General features: G+C 39.5%; 1 pseudogene; it reads right to left on the bottom strand.

The window, feature by feature from the left end:
• Positions 1-6,860: 6,860 nt before the first annotated feature.
• Positions 6,861-10,265, bottom strand: LOC128647031 (zinc finger BED domain-containing protein 5-like; annotated as a pseudogene).
• Positions 10,266-12,013: the final 1,748 nt, after the last annotated feature.

A 12,013-nucleotide genomic window follows, 5' to 3' on the forward strand; every position in this document is an offset into this window, starting at 1 on the left:
TGGTCAGAATCAGGCCTGTGTTTAAACCTGTTGCTCCTCCTTGGAGCCTTAACCTTGTTTTTAAAGTTTTGCAGCAGGCTTAGTTTGAGCCGATGCATTCTGTTGATATTAAATTATTATCTTGGAAGGTTTTGTTTCTTCTTGCTATTTCTTCTGCTCGCAGAGATTCTGAGCTTTCAGCTCTGCAGTGTGATTCCCCTTACCTTATTTTTCATGCGTACTAATAGTGGTGTACACCTAGCGCCTACTAAAAAAGACCTTTAGCTTTGATATATTGACCCCTAGTTGTCAAAATGGAAAAGGTAGAATTAATGAAGGTATACCAAAGCGCCAACTACACGAAGGCTGGGTCTGGACCAAATGCAATAATATCAAGCGATTACAATAAACAATTTATTAAGTACACAAGTTAAAATTAAAAATTAAAAACATGGATCCATGTATAAACGATCAAATTTATACAACAATGATAGCTAAATTAATTATTAAAACAAATAGTCATATAACCAATATACCATTTAAAATTGTAAAAACAATGTTACAAATTGCAAATGTTATATAAGGCTCTCAGTGAAACCTTTGACTGTGTGTTTAACACATACGTAATAACTGGTGAGATTTATTTAAACAGCGATGTAAAATTAAGATCTAGCCAATATAGCACTTGAAATTGTACAATGCTCCTAAACATATGATATGAGGCTCTCAGTGAAACCTTTAACTGTGTGTTTAACACATTAGCAATACCAAGTGAGACATATTACAATGTAATAAAGTGTATCAAAAAATTGTGTCCAAAGAATTGTGGCCAAAATTGGGTTATCTTCAAAAAACGTTAAATTATTATTATTATACTTTATTTATTAAGCGCCAACATATTCCGCAGCGCTGTCCATGGATACAATTCATTTAAATAAAACAATACAAGACTTGTAAGATACAGGACAAAATTTACAAACACATACAGGAGGGATTGAGGGCCCTGTTCCCGTGGGAACTTACAATCTAGAAGGGTAGGAGGTTGAGAAACAGGAGGTGAGTGCAAGATTGAGAAGGATGTTAATATAGAGTTAGATGAGGGAAATATTAGGTAAGTGAAATTAATTTATTATTGAGTTGGGTGGTAGGCTTCCCTGAACAGAAAAGTCTTCAGGGAGCATTTAAAGGAAGAAAGATTAGGGCAAAGCCTGACAGCACGAGGGAGAGTGTTCCAGAGGGTAGGTGCTGCACGTCATAGAGAGACCTTTAGCAAGACTTTTATCAAGACACTGAGTCTTGATAAATGTCTCTCTATGACCGAAACGCGTCGCCTGGTAAGCATATCTTCATAAATCTATTGATTTAAAAACAATCTACACTATCATAGCTTTCTTTTACAGAAGGATTTTCCAGGGATTGTTATATACCTTTGCCAAGAAGATAGAATTTTGGTTTGAACACGGCTAACAAGCATTGACACTGACACTCAGTATTAACACTTGGATAATTATCACAACTCTTGCTGTTTAGGATTAACAATATTTTCAAGCATTTTGGATTTTTCTTAAAGGGACACACAGTTTATGTTGTAACTGTTTGTTTTGGATTATATATTTATACATTTGGATAAATTCACGATTTGAACACATCACATCGTTTTTGCTATTTGGTCTTTATTTAGATTTTCAATTTTTTTTTCAATTTTTTTAATTTTTCATTTTGTTCTAAATTTTTGTTCTCATGTAACGTTTTTTGAAGATCACACAGTTAAAGGTTTCAAAGGTTTCACTGAGAGCCTCGTATCATATGTTTAGGAGCATTGTACAATTTCAAGTGCTATATTGGCTAGATCATAATTTTACATCACTGTTTAAATAAATCTCACCTGTTATTACGTATGTGTTCAACACACAGTCCAAGGTTTCACTGAGAGCCTTATATAACATTTGCAATTTGTAACATTGTTTGTACAATTTTAAATGGTATATTGGTTATATCACTATTTGTTTTAATAATTCATTTAGCTATCATCGTTGTATAAATTTGATCGTAATTTGACCTAGTAATTGGAATAAAGTCATGGACTCTCCATGCCATAGGCAAGAAAGAAAAAAAATGCTTACCTGATAAATTTCTTTCCGGGCATGGAGAATCCACGACCCAGCCCTTTATCTAAATGTTACTCAGCAGTTTTTTTGTTTTAACCTCAGGCACCTCTATACCCTTGTGTTCTTCTTTTTCCATTTCCCTTTGGCCGAATGACTGGGGTTAAGGGTAAGGGAAGTGACACTTAACAGTTCTGCTCGGGTGCTCTTTAACTCCTCCTGCTGGCCAGGAGTTGAATATCCTACTAGTAATTGGAATGAAGTTGTGGACTCTCCATGCCATAGGAAAGAAATATATATATATATATATATATATATATATATATATAGTACAGGTAAATAAATAAAAATAAAAAAAGCTCTATATCCCGGAAAGAAAGAAATGTATCAGGTAAGCATACATTTTGTATATTAGAGAACCCAAGGTATTGATCTAGGCTCATTTTGGTATATTTGATGACACTATTTGACCGCCATATTCGATCCTATTAAAAATAATCGTTAACGTTTTTGCTACTACTGTAATCATATGACAAATGGTTATAAAAGCTTCTCTGGGATGATCTTTGTTCAGAAATAGCAGACATGCATGGCTTTGTCATTGCTTTTTTGCAATTAGAATTCTGCTAATTGCAACTGCTTACCTTACGTGAAATCCCTGGCAGTCAAGGGGTTAATCAATAAGCTTGTAAGGTTAATTTTTTATGCAGAGCTCTATAACGGACATGAAACACTTTGAGATTACAATATAAGATAATTATGGTCAGTCTGAAATATGCTTTTATTATTTACTTTGTCCCCTTTTCCTATGATTTAAAGTGAAAGTTAATCCTAACGTTTGTGAAACGCTTGGATTGAACATTGAAACAAAGGTGACTTTCATTCATGAAGTATAAAAATACTTCATACAGAAAGCTCCTTTATTTGTTTCAAGCGTTCGCTGTTCTGAGCGGCTCAGCCAGCCCACGGCAGAACGCTGTTTTGCTAAGAGGTTTCCATCTCTTAGCTAATAGCGTTTGGGAAATCCGGCTTCGTGCCCTTGGAAAACGTCATCTCTCTAGCAAAACAGCGTTCTGCCGTGGGCTGCCTTAGCAGCTCAGAACGGCGAACGCTTGAAACAAGTAAAGGAGCTTTCAGCATGAATTATTTTATACTTCATGAATAAAAGTCGCCTTTATTTGTTTCAATGGTCAATCCTAGCGTTTCACAAACTCTAGGATTGACTTTCACTTTATGTTGGAAAATTGTGCGTTTTCCCAAATCTAATGTGGAAGCTCACACTACTAATTTCCACCATATATTTGTCCCTTACTTGCGTCAGCAGAGATGATCACGTAAGGAACTTCAAAACAAAGCAGAATTTGCAAACAAAGTGACAGCGGCTAGCATTGTCTACTTCAAATAAGACAACAGGTGAGTGGAATTTAGCTGTTGAAAAACAATTGCAGCAAACAAGATGAAATTTTGTTTGTTTTATCATCCCTTCCTACAACTCTCCCACCTTCTACTCCTCACACCAAACTTCACAGAAGCATTAGGTCTTTAGATCAGCAACAACTTGCTAATTCCCTTCAACCGCTCCTCTCATCCTTCACCTCCTTTTCCTGCCCTGAACAATCTATCTGCCACTATAATTCCACCCTTATTTCCGTCCTTGACAATCTCGCCCCTCTTACCACTGCTAGGAAATCACACACTCATCCCCAGCCCTGGCATACTCCTCTGACATGGTACCTACGCAGATGTTCCCGTACTGCTGAACGACATTGGAGAAAATCACGGAGTTCAGCTGATTTTCTTCATTACAAATTCATCTTGAACTCCTACTACTCTGCCCTTAATCTCCACAAGCAACACTACTTCTCTACTCTAATCTTTCTTCAAACCCAAAACGTCTGTTCTCCACTTTCAATACTCTCCTCCGCCCTCCCCCACTTCCTAATACAACTTCTCTGTCAGCTCAAGACTTTGCCAGTCACTTCATTAACAAAATTGATTCCATCAGACATGAAATCAGCTCTCAACACAATTCCATTCTCTCCCCCCCTCAAATACTCTCACTCAACCACAACCCTCATAACCTGAAACTTAGTTCATTCTCCCCTGTTACTGAGGACGAAGTTTCAGCACTTATACTGCGCTCTCGCCTCACTACCTGTCCCCTTGACCCTATCCCCTCACAGCTGCTCCCCTCTCTCTCTGCTACCCTTACCCCTATACTAACACACATTTTCAACCTCTCCCTCAGCACTGGTACATTTCCCTCATCAATGAAACATGCACTGGTCACACCTATCCTCAAAAAACCTTCCCTTGATCCTACCTCCCCATCCAACTACCGCCCATTTTCCCTCCTCCCTCTTGCTTCAAAGCTTCTCGAAAAACTAGTATATGCACGCCTATCCCATTTCCTTACGTTAAACTCCCTTCTTGACCCGCTGCAATCTGGATTTCGTCCCTATCACTCCACAGAGACAGCTATTGTTAAGGTCACCAACGACCTACTTACAGCTAAATCAAAAGGCCACTTCTCTCTGCTTATCCTCCTTGATCTGTCCGCAGCCTTTGACACTGTTGACCACCCTCTTTTGCTCCAAACCCTCCAATCCTTCGGCATCTGTGACACAGCCCTTTCATGGCTCTCTTCCTAGCTGTTAAACTGTACCTTCAGTGTAGCCTTCTCTGGGGCCTCCTCTGCCCCGTCGCCACTTTCTGTTGGAGTACCGGAAGGCTCTGTCCTCGGTCCCCTTCTCTTCTCAATCTATACGTCATCACTAGGTTCCCTTATTAAGTCCCACGGTTTCCAATATCATTTGTATGCCGATGACACCCAAATCTACTTCTCTGCACCAGAACTATCTCCTTCCTTGCTAACCCGTGTCACTAACTGTCTTTCTAACATCTCTTCCTGGATGTCCTCTCACTACCTCAAGTTAAATCTCTCCAAAACTGAGCTCCTCATTTTCCCCCCTTCTTCCAAAATCTCCACCCCCAATATCTCTATAACGGTCGACAACTCCATCATTACCCCTACCCCGCATGCCCGATGTCTCGGGGTCACATTTGACTCAGATCTTTCCTTCACTCCTCACATTCAGTCCTTGGCTACAGCCTGCCGCTTCCACCTTAAAAACATCTCTAAAATTAGACACTTCCTTACACAAGACACAACTAAGATTTTAATCCACTCTCTCATTCTTTCCCGCCTTGATTACTGCAACTCTGTCCTCTTTGGTCTCCCCACCTGCCGCGTAGCTCCTTTACAATTCATAATGAATGCCTCTGCCAGACTCATCTTCCTTACACGTCGCTCTTCATCTGCTGCGCCTCTCTGCCAATCCCTTCACTGGCTTCCTCTTGCCTCTAGGATCAAACACAAAACTCTCACTCTTACATACAAAGCCCTCAACTGCACTGCTCCCCCCTACATCTCAGACCTTGTCTCCAGATACTCTCCCTCCCGTCCCCTTCGCTCTGCTCTTGACCTCCTACTCTCCTCCTCTCTTGTCACCTCATCACACTCCCATTTACAGGACTTCTCCAGACTGGCTCCCATCTTGTGGAACTCTCTGCCTCGCTCCACAAGACTCTCTTCTAGTTTTAAAAGCTTCAAGTGCTCCCTAAAGACTCTACTGTTCAGGGACGCATACAACCTACGCTGACCTTTCCTATTACCAGTTCCTCTCCTCCACTGCAATCCCCTGAACCCTCTTAGCATGTAAGCCTAAGAGTCCAGCTGTTTGTAGATCACCTTCTTAAGAGCTGAGTACAACAGTGCAACTCTTGGCAGGGCCCTCTACCCTATAATTGTTTTGTTGTACTCCCCCTTTGTTTATAGTGCTGCGGAATCTGTTGGCGCTCTACAAATAACCGATAATAATAATAATAATAAATTACAAGGTGTTTTATCTACCTTTAGTTAGTGCTGCACTGCAAAAGGTCTGTGTAAGCAACAGATGTTTTAAATAGAATATGTACAGTAGCAACAGTAAATTGCTGCTTCGCAAAAAACTGTAAAAAAAATAAGTTAGATTACGAATGGCATGCTAACTGTTGCGCACAAGCAATAAGCGGATTTGCTTTGCACGGATTAGAAGTAGTGCACATATTAGGAGCTTAAAGTAAACGCATTTGCTTGAGCGCAACTGAATTTAACGCATGTTGGGTTAACGCGACTTTAAAACTCTGGTTAACTGTTATGCAAGACAAGAAAGTTACACAAAACACATCAAAAATACATTTAAATGTACAGTTACACTCCTAATAACACTGTTTCATACTACACTCATCATAACATAGTAAATGAGGTTGAAAAAAGACAGAAGTCCAGAAGAGGGTCCAAAGTCTTCATCCTATCCGGGAAGAAGAGTAGATCCGGACCGGCAACCATCTTCTTCCAAGCGGCATCTTCTATCTTCATCCGATGAGGACCGGCTCCATCGTGAAGACCTCCAGCGCGGACCCATCTTCTTCCGACGACGTCCAACTGAAGAATGACGGTTCCTTTAAGGGACGTCATCCAAGATGGCGTCCCTCGAATTCCGATTGGCTGATAGGATTCTATCAGCCAATCGGAATTAAGGTAGGAAAATTCTGATTGGCTGATGGAATCAGCCAATCAGAATCAAGTTCAATCCGATTGGCTGATCCGATCAGCCAATCAGATTGAGCTCGCAATCTATTGGCTGATCGGAACAGCCAATAGAATGCAAGCTCAATCTGATTGGCTGATCGGATCAGCCAATCGGATTGAACTTGAAGGGGACGGGAGGAATCCTAAAAGCCTGTTTCATAAAGATATGTTGTTGGAAATCGAAGAAGAAGGCGCAACACAATCTCAGACGGAACAGGATATGACTGCAAACACTTGATCCAGAACTCATTAACTGTCATTGAAGAGAAATCATTTTTTGCTTCATCGCTGGTAACAGGGTCGGCTCTAAGGGGGGCATTGGGGGCAATGCCCCCCCAAATGGAATGCTGTGCCCCCCAGGGCAAAAGAAATTTTTTTTTTTTTTTTTTTTTACATTTTTAAAGTCACAGAACGTCCAAGGTCCCAAATGTTGCATCAACCATTTGCAGCCACTGGACCCTGGAGATCCGCCACTGGAGGGCCCAGCTAATCTCTTTACTCTCCTCTATTTACAAGCAGATAACAAATAAAGTTGCTTTTCCCTGCTGGTGCTCTCACAGTTAACCTAGGGCTTGCAATGCCCCTCCTCCTGCTAGCCCGCTTACTACAGAGCTGAAGTGAGATGATGACATCATCAGACCTCTGCAGGAAGTGCTGGGAGAAGCTAACAGTCAGTGAGAGGGAAGACAGAAGTAATTTTGTGAAAACACAGCCGTATAACCAATGTGTGTGTGAGCGTAGTATCCCTTCCCTATTGTGCTTTATATCCTGGCAGCCACAGATAAAGAAGCAAATTGGGAATTCCTTGGTTTCCCCACTGCAGGTCACACAAAACAAGTGTGCATTGTGCCTGCTTTATCTGCAGTGATCAGTGTAAAATGTGTGTCCGATTATAGGTGCTCACATACACACACTTTACATGTAACTGTGGGACAATGAGTGAAATAGCCTTATGTTTTATTATTTACATGTTTCAAAACATCTCCTATTTGTCCCCAAGGTTGTTTTATTATATATATATATATATATATATATATATATATATATATATATATATATATATATATATATATATATACTGTACTTATATATATATATATATATATATACATACTGTGTATATACTGTGTGTGTGCTGGTAAATGTCATTAATAATATCTGCACAAGTAATGTACTGCTTGGCACTCAAATTTATTGTCACGTAAAAGCTTATTTGATCATTAGTAGGGTCATTGGTAGAGCTAGACATGCAAACAGTGTCCACTGGCTGTGTCATATGTGGGAGACATTCCTGAGATATGACAAATGTAACCCCGGCACTGCCATAAATCTGCTAAATGTAACTGCTGCGGCACTGCCAGACATCTTATAAATGTAACCCCTATACTCCTTGAGATATGACACATGTAACCGCTGCACTTCCAGAAATATAAACAAATCTAACTCCTGCACAGCCAGAGATCTGATAAATGTAGCCCCTGGACTGCCACAGTAGGTCTGCTCTTATTTTGACTCTCATACATGCTTTTTAAATGCGTGCCCCCTCGTGAAAAAAAAAATGCCCCCCAATTTAATTCGTTCTGGAGCCGACCCTGGCTGGTAATGAGTTCAGTTAACTCCTCTTGTGCATTCTCAGGAACATCCTTAACTTTGACTGTGAATGGACCTGTAGCAAGTGCAAACGGGGTGTCAGGTAAGTTTGGAAAGTATGAAGAAATTTTGTCTGCAAGCATTTGCAAGTGTTCTTTGACATAAATTATCACTTTGATCCTTTTGTCAAGTTTAATGGCATTTTCCTCAAAGAAAGCAGATAAGTTGGGCAACATGTAAATTCTATTTTCATCCAATTTTTCTTTGCCAACGTTAAAGTTTCATTTGTTATGATCGGATCTTTGCAGACAAATTGAGGCATGTTGCATTTGGTTCTTGAAGTGATAAATTTAACTCGTTCAAGATTGCAAAGATGTTAACCAAGTAGACGTGCACAGCGGAAAAATTTGTTTCGGACCGATTTCGGATTTTTTTGAATTTCATTTCGGATCAATTCGAATTCGGATACATTAGAATGTATTCGTATTTGGATTCAAATAAATTTGGATGTATTCGTTTCGGATTTGATTCGTAAATTCAGAAGTTCGGTATGTGTTATGTTGATTCCGATGGTTCCAAGTTAAACAAACGGAATTATTTCACTGTTCTATCTCACTAAATCTCACCAAATTTTAATTTTTATACTGAATTGTGATTAGTCCATGGCCATTCGAATGTGGCTAATAAATCCGAACTAATTCGGATTTATTCATTACAAATGCATTCGGATTAGTTTAGTTTTGGTGCTAGGGTAATTTGGAAATTTGAATTGATTCAAATCTCCGAATATGGCAAATTCCTCCGAATTGTATTTCGAAACGAAAGGCACATGTCTACAACCAAGTAAGCTGTTTATTGCAGTTCATTTTCATTGCTGAAAAGTGCTTTGAACTGCGGTTTTGCTTTCTGATTAAAAAACGTTTTTAATTCATCACGAAGATCAAAAACACATTTTATAACATTTCCTCTTGATTATTATTGGATGCACCAATTCATTACAAATTTTAGAAAGCAGTCGACTGTTTCAATACTTCTTGTAACTCTTGTGGCAGCGTCTTCGTTGCTAACATTTGTCGATGAATCATACAGTGAGTTCCGATGGCTTTTGGTGACTCATTCAATACCAAACGTTGAAATCCAGACCAACATCCTACCATAGCTGTAGCACCATCTGTGCAAACACCACAAACCTTTTCCCAAGAGCTCTCATGCTTTTCCAGAAATGAACCAAGTGTGTCAAATACATCATGCGCAGTAGTTGTCGTTTCAATAGGTTTGCACAAAAATAACTCATCTTTAAAGTAGCCATCATTAATATTCCTCACGTAAACCAGTAATTGAGAATAGTTTGCAACATCTGTAGATTCATCCAGCTGGATGCTAAATATTCCAAGTGGAGCAGATTTTCATTTCCTGGATTACCTGATGAATAATATCAGCAGACATGTCATCTATTCTTCTGTTGATAGTGTCGTTAGATAAGAAAATTGCACTTAATTTTGTAACAAATTCAGTTCCAATCATAACTTGAACAATGTCTTTGACTGCTGGCAAAAGCAATTCCTCGGCAATGGTGTGAGGTTTCTTAGCTTTGGCGATTCTGAGAGCCACCAAATATGAAGCTTCAATGGCTGCTAGGTTTTGCTGGTTGTACTTGCCACCAGTATCAAGTCTGCCTTTCTTGACACTATCAGCCTTGTTTTTGAAATACTGGGTATCCTTGCCAGCAAAGCTTTGATGCTTTCTATTAAAATGATGTTTCAGTTTGTTGGGTTTCATAGATTCGGACGATAGAACTTCATTACAAATAACACATTGCGGTTTCTCAATTCCTGCTGCAACTTTTGAAGTAAAACCATACTTTAAAAAATATTCAGTAATTTTCTTTTCTTAACCGTCTTCTCTCCATGATCCATTATCATTGGCTCACTATTAAAACGTTTCTTTATGGCAACCATAAAGCATAAAGTTTATGCTTTAATAATTAGGATCTTGAACTTTATGCTTCTAAAATGTACTTCACAAGTCCCTGCAACGGCGTATGTTACATAAGGCGTGCGGTTTGATATACCGTAATCATCAAACGGCGCCGTAATCATAACTTTCCTATTTTGAACTGTTTACAATACATTACATTATTACGGCGTAATGTATTGTAAATGTAAACAGTTACAAATAGGAAAGTTACGAGAATTGAAACGTTTGAGGTATGATTAAATTGTCTAATAAAAAGACTATGCAAAAGCACTCCGTTTGAATTTCAAATGAGTTGTACATTTTAAAGATAGTTCTATTTTTGCTCCCACTGTAACATGACAGCCATCAGCTGGTGCCTCACAAAAATATGCAAATTAATAGACTGCACATTTAGATAATGTAAGAGAATTGGAAAGTTGTTTAAAATGGTGTGCTCTATCTTAGTAATTCTCAACTCCAGTCCACAGGACCCTTAACAGGCCAGATATTCATTATATCTTAACTAGAGCACAGGTGAAATAATCATCTAAAGCAGGGTCGGTGCTAGGATTTTTGGCCGCCCCACCCGATTAACTACCATTTAATTCAAATGTACTTTTGATATCATTTAAAGCAACAGATTAGGAAATTGTAACCAACTATTTGTGAATTTAATCCAAAGCATAGGAATAATTCTATTAAAGGTCATATTTAAGCAATATTAATATTTTAGGCAATTATTGTCAAATGTTTCATCTTACAAATTTGAAGACTATGGGGCTGATTTATCAAGTTCCGTATGGAGCTTGATGCCCTTCTAAAGACCGCTGCTCCATAACTTGTCCGCCTGCTCTGAGGCGGCGGACAGAAATCAACCCGATTGAGTTGATTGACACCCCCTGCTATCAGCCGATTGGCCGCGAATCTGCATTGGGCGGCATTGCACCAGAAGTTCACAAGAACTGCTGGTGCAATGATAAATGCCGACAATGTATGCTGTTGGCATTTATCTATGTGCAGCGGACATGATACGCTACATTGTATCATGTCCGCTTGCACTATAATAAATCTACCCCTATGAGGAAAGCAAGGTGCACAGAAGAGCATCAGAGTTTTGTAGCCCTATCACATTCCCCCATTTGATCATAGGAAGTATACTAGGAAAAGACACTCAGTATGCTCAGGAATGAAAAGTCTTGGAGGCCCATTTATCAAGCTTCGTATGGAGCTTGTGGGCCAGTGTTTCTGGTGAGTCTTCAGACTCGCCAGAAACAGCAGTTATGAATCAGCGGTCTAAAGACCGCTGCTCCATAACCCTGTCCGCCTGCTCTGAGCAGACGGACAGGAATCGCCACAATATAACCCAATTGAGTACGATCGGGTTGATTGACACCTCCCAGGATTGGCCGCGAGTCTGCAGGGGGGGCGTTGCACCAGCAGCTCTTGTGAGCTGCTGGTGCAATGCTGAATACGGAGAGTGTATTGCATGTCCTTTGATTAATAGTCCTATTCTTCTGTTATGCCTAGCACTATAAACAATGTTAGAAACTCCCCTGTGGTTCTATGGTTAGTCATAAATATCTCAAATGTATACAATAAAAATATTCCAGTATTTTTTAGTGTTCAAAATCTAAAAAGAATGTCTACTACGTTTTTACAGATTTGTGCATTCTGGCAAACTCAGGGACGTGAGTGACAAAAAATGTATGAATGATTCCGTACAAATGCCTGCACGGCACTCTGAAACGCT

This window comes from Bombina bombina, chromosome 2, assembly GCF_027579735.1.
Source record: "Bombina bombina isolate aBomBom1 chromosome 2, aBomBom1.pri, whole genome shotgun sequence".
In the NCBI taxonomy this organism is placed as follows: Eukaryota; Metazoa; Chordata; class Amphibia; order Anura; family Bombinatoridae; genus Bombina; species Bombina bombina.